Below are 6,592 nucleotides of genomic sequence, written 5' to 3' on the forward strand. Positions count from 1 at the left end.
TAAGACATAATTTTCTGCCTATCTTATGAACCTAAAACATTGGAGGTATTTAAATCATACATTAAGCTGAACCAGATAAACTATATGGGCTCCCATTTGTATAATATGAAAGATAACAAACAAACGGAGGATGAGTTAACTGTTCCAATCTATATGTAAGATTCTGCAACCTATAGCTGCAAAATAAACTAAAAATCTGCTAAAAGAATGAAGCCAAATTGCAGATAAAAAAAAGGAGAGAGTAAACAGAGCTACTAAAACAAAAATCTCTTTCAAATCTCTTTCTCATTGATTGATTGATAATTTACATTCATATACATTGATATAATCTTAGCTACTGTTTCATTTAAGAAATCATGGTGCATAGCTATGAAATGAGACTAGGTTTGATCTGTTGTCCTCAGTAGAGAGTTACACATGTGGATAATCATCTGCCATTAAAGCTGAAGTTAAACAACAAAACATCGGTAAATCATAGAAAGAAACAGATTTAGCGTAGAGTTGAAAACATAAATCATGCAATCGCATGAAGATAGAATTAGTCACCGACACTATATCTATATTTTATATAAATGATGGGAAAGTCGGGGCTTGATGATAACCTCCAAAGGCACTGCCCGTGGCGTTGTCACGCCAACTCCTTCACTCATGTCAATCACTCTTCCATGCGGGAAAAACCATTCAAAGCTCTGCAATAAAATTGCAAGATTATTTGCACCGAGCACATTGCCAAGGCAGTACCAGGACACCCTCTTCTCCCTGCCCCAAATGGAAGCATCTCAAACTCAGTCCCTCTCATTTGTGTGTTGTCAATCTCTCTGTCTTTCTCCATAAAACGTTCTGGTATGAAATCCAGAGGTTTATTCCACACTTTCGGGTCTCTGTGAATTTCCCATGCATTTACCATCAGCATTGTTCCTTGAGGAATATTATAGCCTCCCACTTTGCAAGCCTCAGTAGATTTGTGGGGCATTAGAAAAGCCACTGGTGGATGAAGGCGCAAGGTCTCTTTCACTATTGCTTGAAGATATGTTAACTGGGTTATATCTGATTCCTCTACCAATCTGCTCTGTCCAACATTAGAATCGAGCTCCTCTTGTGCCTTCCTCATTACATCTGGATGTTGTAATAACAATGATAATGCCCACTCAAGGGCAATTGAAGATGTATCACTCCCTGCACTAAACATAACCTGCAATGCCAGGAATATTAATAACAAGAAAAAGAGAGATAAAACCAGAACTTGCTTGCAACATATTTACTCTTCAAGTGTTCTTTTGGGTACGGATGGCAAAAAAAAAAAAAAAACCATGTGTTTCTGAATGCTAACATTTTGCTTGCCCAAACTGTTATCCAGTGGTTTTCATATTCTAATCACTGGATGATTGAAGAAAGCTAAAGGCTTTATGACATTATGTCTCTATCCAAGGGAAATTGATATTGGGAGAGAGGATTAATACATGGTCCAAGGAGATTTTTCACTAAATTGGTGCGAGGTCATCCCTTAATCCCTCCTCTAAATCAAAAGTTATATAAATCATAGTATTTGTCATCGCTAAATTTCAAGACTTATGGGTCTTTGGATCAAAATATTTGTCAGTGCCAGAAAAGGAAACTTAGAGGATGACAAAAGCCATTTAGGAAACAGAGTTCATGGTGTTTCAACTCAGAAAAAAAAAAGCATAAATGTATGAACACTTATAAATTTAACCTCTATTTAAGAAATCCATCAATCATGCACGTTGTTACTGTTCAATGTTCACATATCATTTATGACAAATATCTATACAAGCTGAAGAGCTAGTACATGCACTGAAAATTTTGGGGAAAAAATGCCAAACTAGTGCAGGGCACCCTGACAAAGTCATAGAAAGGGGGGTCATTTGAATGGCTCTTGAAGAATGTTCATAAATATTATAGGATCTAAGAGATCAAAACATGAATATATCAATGTAATTGGGCTTATGGTCCATTTTGTGAATTTGATGGAATGTCATGTAATAAGCCTAAATCTATAAAGGCATGAGTTGATGTAATAGGAGTTAGATAGTATAGGAGGCCTAGAAGGCTGAAGGATAAGTCCTAGAATATAATAATGGATTTAAAGTTAAGATCCTATATGGAAAAACTTTGAAGTCCTAAAGTCTACAAAGTTATTTAAATAAGTTTTAAAATTTAAATATTTGAAAGGTAACGGTCAAATGTGTTTTAGAGGGAAATTACCAAATAAGGATTAGTTGCTTTGTTAGAGGATCCAACTACTTTGGATCAGTTAAGGGAGTTATTTTAAGTATATGTAAGCCTCAGAAGGCATAAGGGTACAGTGGTGGAAGTTGGAGTTTTAGATTGTACAGACTGTGTCCATATTGGAAGTAATAACAGTTACTTTCTTGCAAATTTGAAGTCTTTTGATGTTGTATTGATCTATTGATTTGGAGATAGATGTGGAATGATTTTCAAATTCCATTAAATGTAGTTCCAAGTGATTTTTAATACTGATTCAATCATTAAGATTGACTGTTCTGTAGAAATCTCTAATTTTTTGTTTTAGTGCCAGTCATGGATTCATGAGATCCATCCCCTTTTGTACATTTTGTTTCTTGGGGATGGATCCACACTTGTAATATAATTTCCTAACAATGATTATGAAGGAATGAACCCCATTTGCAGGAGAATAAGAGAGGTTGGCCGTGTTGGAGGGTAGAGAAGTGACTGGACAGTCACAAGAGGAAGGAATGCTTGTCTCAGTAAATTGCAGTTCAGTGCGGGGGTCATTTCTCCAAAGTTAACCGTTGGATCTTGCCAAATTTTGGATATGTTGGAGAAAACCAAATTGCACCAAATATCAACAGTTGGATTCAGCAAATAAGGTCTGGTTCAAAAGTTATGAATGACTGTTGTCGGGTCTATCTAAGGGACAGTGAGATGGCGGTTTGTGATGAATTTTTCCACAAATGTGTTAAGGGAGTTTTTGTGAAGGGATTAAATGTTCTACGGTGATCTTTAGAGAGTCCTAATTTGTGATAAGGAGTAGTGGGTCCATTGATATTGACCCTAGTGAATAGGTCTTGGAAGAAGCTGAAGCAATAGTAATCGGAGGACAGTCACAATACATACGATCAAATATGCATTGTTGCATGAGAGGAAGATTTCCAAGAGTAGAGTCATTAGTATGTGGAGTCTAGTGGAGTCTAAAGTGTTCGGAGTTGACCTTTGATATGTCTATAGAGCGGAGTGGGTCCAAGAGTGATCAGTGATTGGAGAAAGGGAAATTTTCTATCAAAAAAAGAAGGAAAGAAGCTATTAAACTATGAAGGAATCATAACATTCCACTAGCATCTACATCACAAACTAAGCATACAGAGGAATGTTCAAATATCTCTGCAAAGTGAAGAGCTAAAACATGAATTGAAAACCTTGGAAAAAAAGCCAAAGCATGCAGAGCAATGTTAAAATATGGTGTCTGATGAATATATCTGCAAGCTGAAGAGCTAGTACATGAACTAAAAGTCTTGGCATAACAAAGCCAAACTAAGTATACAAATTATATTGTTATCAAAATCCATCTATATAGTTTTCAACTCAAATATATTCATTTATGTTTTATGAGTAATGTTTCACAAGAACTCATTTCTGATGAGAATTGATGAGAATGGATATAAAGATAACATCTAAATTTAGCTCGCAGAAGAGAACTATGAAGTATTGGACCTTCCCTGAGCTTACGCTCCCAGCGTTACTACATTCTTAGAAGAGATGGGTTCTTGTGAATCATTTACTCATGAAACATGGATCAACAGAATCAATAAATTTGACTTGAACACCATAATTGATTGCTGATAGCAATATCATAATTTTACTTGCTATGAAAAATATCTCTTACTGCTATCATAATTTTCCTATGAAAAATATCTCCTACTTATCAAACTAATCACATTTCAACACAAAAGATTTGCCTTTTGACTAATTAATCAGGTGCACCTTATGTGAGTCCTAACATAAGTTCAATAACTGAGTCCAGACAGTCCTAGGGCTTGGTACCATCTCGATCTCCACGAGACACATAAAAACTCATAAATCAAACATATGAAAAAACTGTCAAAGTAAGAAGCACTTACGATAGCAGTTGCCTTGATAAAGGCATCTTTATCAGGAATTGCTTCACCCTCATCTTCTGCCTGAGAGATGAGTACATCAACAAAGTCTTCCATCTCTGCCCTATCTTTTAATTTTTTCTCTCTGTGCTTCTCCACAATCCTCTGCATATACGAATCTAATCTCTCAGATACCTTCTTCATAGCCTTAACATTCCCTTGCAAATCAAGCCTCTTCAACCAGGGAATAAAATCCCCAATATCAATTACTCCATGAAGCATAAATGATTCTTCAATCAGATGGGTCACTACATCTTCCGAAATCCCTGATTCCTCTCCAAAATACCTCTCATCTATAATCATACTCATCAGAACTTTAAAAGTCAATCTTGAAAGAACACTTCTCATCTTTACAACACCCTCCAACTGTGACTGCTGAAACAAAGAGTATACCGATTTCTTGATTTCTTGCATTCTCTTGGGTCCAAATGATTGAATTCTTTTGGAAGAGAGGAGCTCAAGCACACATATCTTTCTAACAGTTCTCCAGTAGGGGCCATAAGGAACCCAACCCAACATAGAATAATTGTAGCCCAAATGCTGACCTTGTGCAAGCCTAGGGCGAGATGCAAAAGACTTGTCATTTACTGTGAAACATTCTTTGGCTAAATCTGAAGAACTTATCACTAAAACAGGGCAGCTACCAAATTTGAGATGCATAATAGGTCCATATAGTGCTGAAAGTGAACTTAGAATCTGATGAATTGGCCTGGTTTTGTCTATGATAAGATGAAAGTGGCCAATTACAGGAAGAGCTCTAGGGCTTGGAGGAAGATGGGTCCTATTTTGTCCATTGTGTTTTACTAAAATTGTTGCCACAATAATAACTATGGCTGTGGCAGCTCCTACCAGGGTAAAAGATATCAGAGAAATTGTTATGTCCATGACTACAGATATGGCTGTGGCAGCTCCTACTATTTTGTGTTATCGTTTAATATTATTTTACCTCTAATTATCCAACCAACTAAACAAAGATTTCCCTAATTGCATCATTACACTTGGAATGAAGATATTTTCAGCTGACAAATGTCGGTAGAAAACTCTAGTAGAATGGATATGTGCTGGCCATCTTTTCTGTTCAGTTTCACATTTTCCGGGAGAAATTTATTACCGGAGAATATGATGGTTATCAAAAAGAGAGTCGTGGAGTGTAATGCCAGTAATAATGGAAGGAAAATACAAGTACAGTCACAAACGGTTGTTTCCACTCTTTTCTCGTACCTTCCAGAAATTATAATCAAAATAATTATAATAAATTTATTTATGTATTAAACTATTCAATCAAATATCTTTACAATTAAGAATTGATTTTTTTCACATAATTTTATAACAATTTCCATAGATGGGTTAATAATTGAGTTTTATCATTATAGTGAGACATTATCATATGCATTCACGAATTCTAATAATTTTTTACAAAGCTTTGTTTATATCTAGAATATATTATAATTCTTTTTTTAATATAAATAGATATATTATCCAATTGTCAGTTAGATAAATTTCTGAAAAAATCTAAAATTTTATATAGGAATAATTTATTAATTCAGTTACCTTAAATAAATATTTATTTATTTTTCAATATTTAAAAAATTATAACATGTTTTTAAAGATAAAATATGATTTGAATATATTTATATTAAATTAAAATTAGAACTATTAAAGAAACTACATAATATAAAAAAGTAAATTTATATATCACAAATATGAAGTTAAATTATTAAAAAAATTAAACTTATGTTAAAATCATTGAAAAGACAAATGTTTTTATATCTTAAATTTATTTAAGCAATCATGAACAAGAAAGTTAAAGAATTAGAAAACTCCACGTCTCTCTCCTTTAAGGAATAGAAGATCTCAAGAAAAAATTATTAGTTATTACAATTTTTTAATTTTTTATACAATGAGAATTATTATTTAAAATAAGCATAACATTTGCCAGACATATTGTTAAACTGGCCTTGGCCTCTGGGATCGAGCACCTATGGCTTGAGGGCGACTCCTTAAACATCATTAACTGCATCAAAGGACATACCACGTCCTCCTGGACAATTGCCAATGTCATCAAGGACCTCGAATCCAACTTGGGTAAGTTCAAAAAGACTTACATTAGCCACATTTTTTGGGAAGCCAACTCGGTTGATGACTGGTTCACCAACGATGCCATCACTAGAAACTCGGTGATGACATGGAGGAACGGTGATGAAATCCCAGCAACGATGATTGAGTTACTCCGGCAGGAGTGAATCCAAGGTACAAATATAATCTCATTTCAATAATGAAAGGATTTGCCAAATCGCACGTCGAAAGGGGAGTTATTAGAAGTCATGCAGAGCCCTTTTCAATTCATAATTATGTGTACAGAAGGCACGCTTCAAGGGCTGGCGTGAACAAAACCACTAAAAATCATTTAAACATTTTTGTTTATAGCGTGCCAAGAA

The 6,592-nt window shown here is 34.7% G+C and overlaps 1 pseudogene across 1 annotated transcript; it reads right to left on the bottom strand.

Annotated features, from left to right (window-relative positions):
* Positions 1 to 255: 255 nt before the first annotated feature.
* LOC149528476 (cytochrome P450 81Q32-like) lies at positions 256 to 5,080 on the bottom strand (annotated as a pseudogene). The gene is made up of 2 exons (XR_016359081.1): positions 4,119 to 5,080; positions 256 to 1,192 (listed from the first exon to the last, which is right to left on the bottom strand). The product of XR_016359081.1 is annotated as a cytochrome P450 81Q32-like (transcript).
* Positions 5,081 to 6,592: the final 1,512 nt, after the last annotated feature.

This window comes from Cupressus sempervirens, chromosome 11 (genome assembly GCF_028749045.1).
Source record: "Cupressus sempervirens isolate cs-2001-9-10 chromosome 11, ASM2874904v1, whole genome shotgun sequence".
In the NCBI taxonomy this organism is placed as follows: Eukaryota; Viridiplantae; Streptophyta; class Pinopsida; order Cupressales; family Cupressaceae; genus Cupressus; species Cupressus sempervirens.